Source organism: Pithys albifrons, chromosome 29 (assembly GCF_047495875.1).
Source record: "Pithys albifrons albifrons isolate INPA30051 chromosome 29, PitAlb_v1, whole genome shotgun sequence".
Taxonomy (NCBI): Eukaryota; Metazoa; Chordata; class Aves; order Passeriformes; family Thamnophilidae; genus Pithys; species Pithys albifrons.
Window position 1 is genome coordinate 447332 of NC_092486.1, and position 11402 is coordinate 458733.

An 11402-nucleotide genomic window follows, 5' to 3' on the forward strand; every position below is an offset into this window, starting at 1 on the left:
CTCAGTTTCAGCTTGCCCTGCCTTCCTCTCCCCACTTTCCCTTGTCTTGCTTTGACTACTCCTTCCTTGCCTTTCCTTCCACACACCTCCCAACATTGCCTTGTCTTGCCTTGCCTACCCCACCCTCCTTGCTTTGCTTTGACTACCCATGACTTGCCTTGCCTTGTTTAACCCACCCATGCCTTGCCTTGCCTTGCCTGTGCCTCCTTTGTCTTGTCTTGCTTTTCCTTGCCTACTGCCGAGCTGTGCCTTTCTCTCCCCTCCCCTGCCTTGCCTCTTCTTGACTGCCCCTCCCTTGCCTTGCTTTACCTTTCCTAACCATGCCAGCCTTGCCTTTTTTTTGCCTAGACTTCCCTTACCTATCTCTGTCTTGTCTGCATCATACCTGCATGGGTCTGTCCTTGCCTACCCTTTCCTTCTGTCCCTTGCCTACACATACCTTGCCTGTCCTTACCATGCCCCATGAGTCCCTTGCCTCTTCTTGCCTTGCCTGTCCCTTTCTTGCCTCAGTTTGGCTCTCCTGCATTTCCCTTTGCCTCTCCTTGCCTGTCCCTCCCTTGCTGAGCATTGCTTTGCCTTGCCTTCTCTTGCCTTGCCTACTGCTCCACCGCCTGGTCCTTTCTGCCTTTCCCTTGCTGTGCCTCCCTTACCCCTGCCTTGCCTACCCTTTCTTGCCATGCCAGGGAAGGGGAGGAGCAGAAAACACAAAGCAAGGCCAGGCAAGAAAGCGCTACCCGAAATTAAAGGAGGGGATGGACAGGCAAGGCACTGAAAGTGACAGATGGCAAGGAGGAAAGGAGGGGTGGGCAAGGCAGGAGAGTAGTAGGGAAGGGAAGGGCAGAAAGTTGTAGGCAAGGCAAAGCAAGGCAAGAGAGCAGAAGGTAAGGCAAGTAATGAGAGGTGCAGGGAAGGCAAGGCAGCCCAAGAGTAGGGAAAGCAAGGCTAGGGAGGTGTACACAAGGTAGACAGTGCTAGTCAGGGCAAGGCAAGAGAAGAGGGCAAGATAAAACGAGGTACGGGTAGGCTAAGGAAGAAGAGGCGGGGCAAGGCAACCCATGGAAGTCAATGAAGAGGGAGACAAGTCAACACCAGAAAATTTTAGGGAAGGGAAGGCAAGGCAAAGCAGGTGTAAGCAAAGTAAGACATGCCCAGGGAAAAAAGGGATAGGGAAATAGAGGTAGAAGATGGGTGCAAAAAAGCACTGCAAGACAAGGGAGATCTAGGAAGATAAAGCAAAGATAAGAGAGAGGAAGGAAATTCAAGGCAGGGGATGGGTATGGAAGACAATAAAAGCCAAAGGAGAAGTAGACAAGGCAAGGCAAAGCAAAGGAGTGAGAGGCAAAAAAGGAAAGAGGAGGGTTTGCAAGGCAAGGCAGGTGAGAGGTATGCAAGGGAAGGCAAGGCCAGAAAAGACAAGGGAGGGGTAGGAAAGGCAAAGCAAGAAAGGGGTCCTTAAGTAAAGTTGGTATGTAAGTAATGCAAAATGAAGTGGAGAAAGCCAAACAGCCGGGCCCAGTGTTCCAGGTGCAGAGGATATGGATATAAAGAGCAGTGGACAGAAAGAGCAACCCTGACTTTTAGTTCTAGTACCTGTAGTGTAGAAAATCCAAGGCATATGTACAAGTTTTGATAATTGGCCCCACAATTCTAGGGTGGGCATTCAAGGAAGTGCATTAGAGTGCCTTTCCTGGGGTAGTAACCAATGCAGTCTCACTGCTTGCAGTAGGATGGGGAGGTAAAACTTGCAACAAGAAATGTCTCTCCCAGTCCACTGTTGTGTAGGAGCAATCCTTGGACTTATGCAATATTGGAGATGGTAGCCAACTTTGGGGGTTTCTGGCTTCTGAAAGTGTATCCCAGTGCTTTTTCATGGGAAGGAAGGCAGGTAGGCCCAGTGCTTTGGATGCAGATGGTTGGTGGCAGGAGCCAGGAGCAGCTTTCTGTCCTGGCACATTGTGTGGGAGCCATCCCTCAGCCATTGCAATGGTTGAGTTGGTGTCCAAATTATGAAGAGTTAACTTCTGGAAAGGCTCTTGTTTAAGTATGAAACACTTCCCCTAGGACTTGTGCTGCAAGGAAGCAGGTGCCCAGATAATGAAAAGGACAGCAAGACCATTTCTATCACGCACCTCTTTTGTGGGAGCAACCTCCCAACCTCTCACCTGGCCCTTCTGTGAGTTATGCTTTTCCAGAGGTTTTCAATTATGCAGCAGGATACGAGTGCAATCAAATTTATTAGTCCATGGAATTGAGAAGGAGTTGGTGTTGCTTCTCGAGTGCAGTGCCAGTGAGTTTGCACATGAACGGGGAAGAACAGCCAAACCTTTGTGCCCTGGCACAATTCCTTTGAGGGTATTGACGTTTCCAACTTTGAGCTGCCATTTTGCTGGTTTAGTTTGGTTTAGTCATGGCCCTTGACTTCTGCTACCCTACCCCCCCATCGTGTGGTTGTTCCATGAGCAGCAATAGTGCACCGGTGTGTTGCCCGTTCACAGAAACACAAACCGACAGAGTATCAGTTTATGCGGTGCTTTATTTGCTGGGCGCGGGAAACCTGGGGACTGTTGTCCTAAGCCAGGATTCCCACGAGCCATTCTCGAAGACAGCTTTTATACCTTTCCTACAGCGTTGTACGTGCACAAAGACACACGGTCTCGTTCATAAATCAGTTACATAGGTTATATGTATACAATTGATGTCTGTCTCCAAGGGTTAAAAATCTACCACGCTCGTCTAGCACAGGATTCTGGTTAATTAGGCCCCCATCACCAAACCTTTTACATATGTTGATTCTAATCTTATCTTTAAGCAACAGTTTGTTTTCTTCCTCAGGTTCTATTTACTTCACTAATCGCTTTAATTATTGTCCTGCTGTTCCTAGCAAGTTCCCAATAGTTTCTGGGCCCCCACTACTGTTTCAAGTTACCTCACCACAGGCCCAGTTAAACCCCGTAAACCTTAGCATAACTACTTCCACAGTTAGATTTACAAATATATTTGTAACAAGGGGATAACAGGTAAATACCAACTGAAACCCCGAAACCTGCACAACACTGCCAGGCAGCAAAGAAAGAGAGGAACTGCACAACTGCACACGTGCTGCCACCCTGGTGGAAACACTGTGAAGTAACAACTACAACCCTGTAATTAAAACACCCAAAATAAAATATCCAAAAAAGGCACACTCGTTATCGCCACATCCACACTCAACAACAAATAAACAATATCCAAAGCAACATGAGCCCACATCCAATCACTTACCGAACCCTAAATCACAAAAAAAATAACACCACAACACAAACCACAGTAAACCACACCCACCTCATCCCAAAACACCCTCCCCAAGCCTGTCCTGTAACTGTAGCAGGGCATTCTGGTGGGAGGCGGCACTATGGGCCGGGTGGGGCCATGGCTGCAAGGTCAGGATTGGGGTTAGGGTTAATGACCATTTGGATTAAGGGTAGGGCTAAGGTTGGGGTTAGGGTTAGTACTAGTGGCAAGATTAGGGATTAGGGTCAGCAGCTGTGTTGGGGTTAGTGGCAGGATTAGTGTTTGTTTTAGGGTTAGGATTAGGGTTAGGTTTTGGGTTAGTGTTTGTGTTAGGGTTAATGACAGCAGTAGTGTTTGTGTTATGGTTGGGGTTAGTTACAGAGCTAAGGGTTAGAGTGGAGGCTTAGAGTTAGAATTAGTGACAGGGTGAGTGAGAGTTAAGGTCAGGATGAAGGTTGGGGTTAGTGTTACTGACCAGGTGAGGGTTAGCATTAATGACAGGGTTAGGGGTTAGAATTAGCATTAGTGACAGGATTAGGGTTAGATTTATTGACGTCGTTATGGGTTATGGTTGGTATTTATGACATGGTTGGGGTTAGGGCTAGTGTTAGTGACAAGGTTGGTGTTCAGGGTTAGGGTTTGATTTATGATTTGTGACAGGGTTAGGGGTTATTGTTAGGAGTTAGGGGTTAGGCTTAGGGTCAGTGATGGTGAGCGTCAGGTGTTAGGGTTTAAGGTCAGGGTTAATGCAAGGATTAGGGTTAACAGCAGACTTATATGTTACGTTTAGTGTCAGTGGCAGGTTTCAGATTAGAGTTATTGGATTACTGACAAATTTAGAATTTAGGGTTACAGTTAGGATAAGAGTTAAGGTTTGGTTTAGGGTTAGAATCTGTGACAGGTTAGTGGTTATTGTTAGGGGTTAGGATTTGGGGTTGTGCTTACAGCTAGTGACAGGGTCAGGGCTGGTTTTAAGGCTAGGATCAGGGTTAGGGTTAGTGACAGAGTGTGCTGGTTTAAAGGTAAACCAGCAGGAGAAATGAACTCAACACGAGAGAGATTATAAGTCAGAGCTACAATTTAATGACAATATTACAATAAATACACTGGCACAAAAGGGAAATTGCTTTCAACTCACAAAGCCCAGCAGTATAACCCAGTGTCCTGGGGCACAAACCCAAGGGGGTTTGTCTGCCCTTGTGCTGAGACCCCCGTGGTTCCCCCCAAGTCCAGAGCAAAAGGAAGTGAAGAAACCTGTTGGTGCAGGCGAGGGCTGTGGTCTGGTCAAGAGCGGTGATCTCCTGCTGTCGAGGTCCTGCTGCTCCTCTGGATCCAACGAGAGGTTCCCAAGGTCTTCTTACCCACCACTTATGTACCCTCAGGGAGCACCCAGTCCCTCTCCCAGGGCGGGGACTCACACAATGGGTGATTAACTCTGAGTCATGGGGTGTCCCTGAACTGTTGATGGCTCATGAGCAGCCACGCCCACCCAGGCTGGGTGTGAAGGTGCCAATGACTCCCTGGGCAGCTGCTGCAAATGGTCCATTGTTCTTGGAAATGAATAGAAGGGGTGGAACACACAGCTTTGATCACCCACACACAGTGATAACTGGTCACACCTGCTGAACTAGGACACAGGGTTAGGGTTTGTCTTATGGTTAGTGTTAGTGACAGGGTGTCTTGGGTTGAGTTGGAAAAATGCCAGCTGCTCAATACAGAGAGTTAGAGCCTCCCTCCCCCTGCTGAGAAAACTGGAAACTCAAACCAGGTTTATATATTTATACAGAAAGGAGAAAATTAAAAGAAAACTACAATATAACACACACACAAGTTAGATATAACAACAATTTTCTACTTCCCACTGAAAACAGATTCTATCACTCTAAATTTATAAAGCACCCCAAAGGACACCAAGCAAGGAACAGAAAGAAAGAATAACAACAAAATGTTCACTTCCCCAAATTAAAACAAAATGCAACACAGCAATGGCAGCAGCAAGGCCCATCTCAACAGGTCAGCAGCGTGTCCTGTCTCTACTGCAGACATGATGCAAAGTGAGAAACAGCTCCTACTCTACTGTATTTATATCTCAGTTTTGCACCATCTGGTATAAAATATTTCTTTGGTTGCTTAAGTCAGGTGACATCTGTCTCTCTTAATCTATGTAGCCTCTCTGGGCCTGCTGAAACTAAAGGCCTGGCTGAGGCCCAGCTGAAACTGAAGCCAAAACTACCACACAGGGTTAAGTGTTAGGATTAGGGTTAGTTATAGTGTCACTGTCTGTGTCAGTGTTAGGGTTAGGGACAGGGTTAATGTAACCGTAGGGAGGCGGGTTTGTGACCTGCAGAGACGACTTCACAGAAGTTAGCAGCAACAGGCTCCTTTATTCTTATGCACACACACTAATATACATCTTTAAGACTGTGACCTTCCGCAGGTGCTGACACTTTGGCACTCATTATTGGTTAACAATGTTGTTTATATTACAAAGCCCTTCATAATTGGCTGACCATGCACATCTGCTGAGAAAGTCGGCAGCAGCCATTTCTGATCTCATTAATTAGTTCTTAAGGCTACAGCACTTATTTACATAGGCAGTTCAGCATATGGCTTGCTTTCTAGGTGAAATACCATATAAAATTCCAACAGGTTAAGGATTAGGGTTAAGGGTTAGAGCTTGATAAAAAGAAGTCAAACTCAATAGCACAGCACTTTTATGCCACCATTTCTGTTTATTCGCTGTCAGGGTCGTGCTGAAGATATTTCTCCATAAGCACTTTTGCTGAAACAAAGATGTTGCAAGTTTTTATACACTTTAACATCCCAAATGCCTCCCTGGCTCGTTAATCAACAGGTATTTTGGTAATTTTGTCCTGTCTGTTTCCATGGTTCAAGACTGTCATCTAGTGTGTGTTATCTGGAACTACAAAGTCTCAGGTGCTCATTTTACTTCATCCCACGAACCCTTCATCTGGTTCTCCTCTGTGTGAACCTCCACACTGACAGTCTCTTATACGTGCACCATCTGTGAGTGCTGAACTAATAGTTTTATATGTTGTTGTTACAAGGCCCCATCAACTGTCTTTAGGTAATGATAACCTAAACTACCTCCAGCTAAACAATCCCCCAGTGATTTACCTCTCTAGGCTGTATTGGTCACTGAAACTAATTCAAACCACAGCTGTGTAGTTTGCTGATCTCCCTAACTCTTCGTTCCCTCTCTTCAAGCAATGTTTAGCTAAGAGCTACCAAATTGCAAAGTTTAAGCAATAATGGTAAAGTACACCATTTTTAGTATTCTTAGGTTATAACTGAGACTATCATTATGTGACCCCTTTCAGGTCAGTGACAGGGTAAGGGTTAGGGCCAATGACAGGGTCAGTGGTCAGGGTTAGGATTAGGGTGTTACAGTTTGAGCTGGCAAAATGCCAACTGCCTGGTACCCAGTCAAAAAGTCCACTCCCAGAGCAGGAGAGTGAGGGAAAACAGCAGAAACGAGGCTTTAGACACAGTGAGGTTTTTATATTTATACAGAGAATAGGAGAGCTTAACACAGAATATGAAATAGCACATAGTGACAGGAAACAACAACAGGCTCACCGAGGTCGCCCCAGCTAACAGGTGAAACTCCAAGCCAACCAAACCCCCTCCCCAAAGGAAACCTCCCAGCAAGAGGGAAAGAGGAATTAACAGGAATGTGCTCACGTCCCCGGGTAAACAGACGTGGGACCGGCAGCAGGGCCTGATATCAGCAGTCAGGGAGCGGGAACCGTCCTGGTCAGAAGCAGGGACTGAAGAGAAGAGAGACTCCTCCCCCCTTGCTTGTTATACTCCCCGACACTTCCTGATGATGTCAGATGATATGAAATACCTCTATGGCTGCTTAAGTCAGATGATACCTGTCCCCTCTAATCTGTGTCACAACCTTTGAGGCCTGCTAAAAACTGAGGCCTAAATGGGGACCTATGCTGACTAAAGCCAAAACTACTACACTAATACTTTGGCAGATGCACAGAAATCTGTGGGGAACAGCATTGGGTCGCACCTCGCCAAATCTAACAAACAGCTTGTGAAGGAGGTTGCAAAGGTTACTCAAGCCCTTGCAGCAGCGGCCAATCCTATCAATACTAAATGTTTTAACTGTGGAGAGCCTGGACATTTTAAGAACAATTGTCCTAAAGTGCAAGCACCGAAGCCGGTTCCACCTGGCTTATGCCCCAAATGCCGAAAAGGCCGGCATTGGGCGACCGAGTGCCCATCCCAATTTGATCGTCAGGGTCGGCCCCTGACACCAGCCCCGGCTGGGAAAATGTCGCCGCCGGGAAACTCCAGTCAGAGCGCTGCGGGCGGCGCGATGACACAAAATGCCTTCCCATTGGAGACCGGCGGGGCACGCCTTCTTCCGACAATACCGGAGGGAGAGCCCTCCCAAGTCGGAGTGAGCTGGGGCTGGCAGTGTCCCAGTCAGAAACCCTAAATACAGGGGACTTCCATATGGTTTTAATGGTTGCTGCTGGAAATGAAGACGAACTTAATGGGACTTTCCTTGTCACGGGGACATCCCAGGCCTCAGATACGGGGCTGCTTGTTGCTCCCACAGTGGTATCTGTCAAAAGTGCTAACAATGTTTCTGTTTTTGTTAAACCATCTTTCCAGCCAGTGCAGCTCGATACAGAGGATACTGTTGCCCAGCTGATCCCGCTCTCCAGAGAACCATCTGCTACAGATACAGTGCAGGCAGCCTGGGTTCACACTCTGACAGTAGACAGACCAATGTTGTTGTGTAAAATTTCTTATCCTAATCTAGGGCAAGACATACAAGATCAATGGACTTTTAGATACAGGCGTGGACGTCACCATTGTAGCATCCAAGGATTGGCCACGAGCGTGGCCTCCCAACACTCCATCTATTGACATCAGGGGTGTTGGAGGGGTACAAGTTCCTCATCAGAGTGTTTTTCCACTTCTCATCCATGGACCGGAGGGCAAGTCTGCCTCGTCCCGGCCCTTTGTTCTCGACATTCCGGTAACCTTGTGGGGGAGAGATATCATATCTCAGTGGGGCTGTCGCTCCAAATTTCAAATTTGTAATGGGGGCCACTGGAGCGCCGCAGGCCCCTCCCCTCACCTGGACCACTAACACCCCGGTCTGGGTGAACCAGTGGCCCCTGAGGGGAGAGAAACTGCGGCAAATTAATATTTTAATTGGAGAACAATTGGAGAAAAAGGGATTGGGCCCCACGGACAGTCCGTGGAATTTTCCTATCTTTACTATCCAGAAGGCTTTGGGAAAATGGAGGCTCCTTCGTGACCTGCAGGAGGCCAATAGTTTGATGGAGCCCATGGGAGCATTGCAGACGGGCTTACCATCCCCTGCGACGCTCCCAGAGGACTGGCCGCGAGTCGTCATCGACATCAAGGATTGCTTTTTCAACATCTATTTGCATCCTAACGACGCCCGCAGGTTTGCGTTCACGGTACCATCGGTGAACGCCTCGGAGCCTTCCAAACGTTATCACTGGACTGTCCTCCCACAGGGAATGAAAAACAGCCCGACAATTTGCCAATCCGTAGTGTCGGGAATACTGGGGCCGGTGAGGCGGCGTCATCCAGGTACAATAATCTATCATTATATGGATGACATTTTAATTTCGGCAGTCGATTTACCTACGTTAACCCAAGCACACATTTCGGGTAAGGAAGCCCTTGGGGCCAATGGATTGGAAGTGGCACCAGAAAACACTCAGACTACCAGCCCTTGGAAGTATTTGGGCATGCTATTGTTTGACAAGACATTCGCACCACAAAGGGTAACAATTCCGGCCACTGTCAGGACTTTGAACCAGTTACAGACCCTTTTGGGAAACATAAATTGGGTTAGGAATTATTTGGGTCTGTCAACTGACTTACTTTCACCACTGTTTCAGCTACTGAAGGGGGATTCAAGTTTGTCCTCTCCAAGAACCCTTACTCCAGAGGCAAAGAAAGTCCTTCGGGAAATTAACTCCCGCCTTTCAGCCCAGCAGGTCCATCGGATGAGACTCGGTTTACCCACGGCTTTGATCATTTTTAGAGGGGAGAGACAGCCTTATGGTGTCATAGGCCAGTTGGATAATAAGGAGAAGAAGTTTCTTTTGTGGGAATGGATTTTCTTGAGTTTTCAGTTTTCTAAAACAATTACCACCTGTCCGGAGATGTTGGCGAAAGTTTGCCACAAAGGATGCTTAAGATTTTGGGAAATCTCCACGCAGGACCCTGATTTTATTTATATCCCTTCACTAAATCACAATTACGTTATTATGAAATACATATGTTTGATTTCCAGTCTGTTATGACAGATTATGTTGGGAAAGTATTGTATCACCCTCCAGCTATTCCGTTTTTACAGTTCTTATCTATTTCTCAGCCTCGGTTGCAGTTATTTTATTCTCAGGTCCCACTACAGGATGCTCAGACGGTTTTTACGGATGGTTCTGGCCGGACAGGGAATGCCGTGGTTGCTTGGCTGGACAACGGACAGTGGCACAAGGATGTGCACCAACTTGCAGGCTCTTCACAACTGGTCGAACTCTCAGCAGTTATAAGAGCTTTTCAGCTATTTCCTACTCCTCTAAACATTGTATCAGATTCTTCTTATGTAGTGGGCGTGGTATCAAGAATTGAAAACAGTTACTTGAAAGATATCTCCAACCAGCAATTGTTTCAAATGTTTTCCACTCTCTCAAGGGTCGTTCACCACAGGGAGCATCGCTTTTACATCCAACATGTGAGAGCACATACAGACCTCCCTGGTCCTGTGGTGGAGGGAAACAGGGTGGCTGATGAGGCAGCAAATTCAGAAGTTACTGTTAACTTGGCTCCAATTCCTAATAATTTTGAGAAGGCCAAATTATCTCTTAAATTTTTCCATCAAAACATTAAAGTGTTGCGAAAGCAGTTTCATCTCTCGGTCAGCCAGGCTAGGGCAATACTGTCTGCCTGTCCGGACTGTCAAAAGGTAACCCCGGTTCCAGCGGAGGGCGTTAATCCCAGGGGACTGAGTCCCTTGGACCTTTGGCAGATGGACGTGACACACGTACCTCAATTTGGCCGCCTTCGTTAAGTACATGTGTCGGTAGACACCTGTTCGGGACTTATTATGGCCACGGCGCATACAGGGGAGAAAGCCAAGGATGTTAAACGGCATTTCTCCCTTGCATTTGCTGTTATGGGCATCCCGACACGGGTGAAGGCTGATAATGGTCCGGCTCATGTTTCCACTTCGTTGAAGAAATTTTTTAATCTGTGGGGAATTTCCCATATCACCGGAATTCCCCACTCACCACAGGGTCAGGCGATTATAGAGAGCCCACCTTACACTTAAAAACATGTTAAAAAAGCAGGAGAATTCGGCGGTAGGGCTCTCCCCTCAAGAGAGGTTGAATAAGGCACTGTATGTATTAAATTTCTTAAATGGGCTCCACGACGATGCTCCCCCTGTTGAAAGACACTTTGGAGCGGGAAAGATGAAAAGGAATGAGGTGAAGGTCTGGTACAAAGATGTGGTGACTGGGGAATGGGTCGGCCCTGTTCCTCTGTTGACATGGGAGAGAGGGCATGTCTGTGTCTCCACAGGGTCCGGCCCAAGATGGGCAACATCTCGTTGTGTCCGTTTGCACCAGGACAACGCCAATGTCAACTGGACAGAGGAAGAGGAGGAATGGCACCTGGACATTATGTTCGCTGAGGAAAAAGAGTTCTCATCTACACCTTAGTCATGATGCTGCTGTGGAATGAAGCCAAGGCAAGGCAACAATCGACCCCATCTACAGTTACTACTTTGTTGACTCCACCGGTTCCGACTTGGGTGATGTTTTCTAAGCAGAACATATGGCAGAGTTTAGCACAGTCACTGAATACGGATTCCATTTGCTTATGAACTTTAGATCCATCTAATCCATTTAAAACGTGTCTAGTGGGTCTGCCTTGGTCACCACGGGAATGGGGAGAGTTTAGAAATCAATATGCCCCATGGTGTGATGACCATGACCACTTTAAAAACCCGTTTATAGATTGCCTCACTCGCCCTGATAGAACCTTACATATTAGAGAAAACTTTACGTATCAATGGCAAAGGCCTGAGGAGCTGGAAA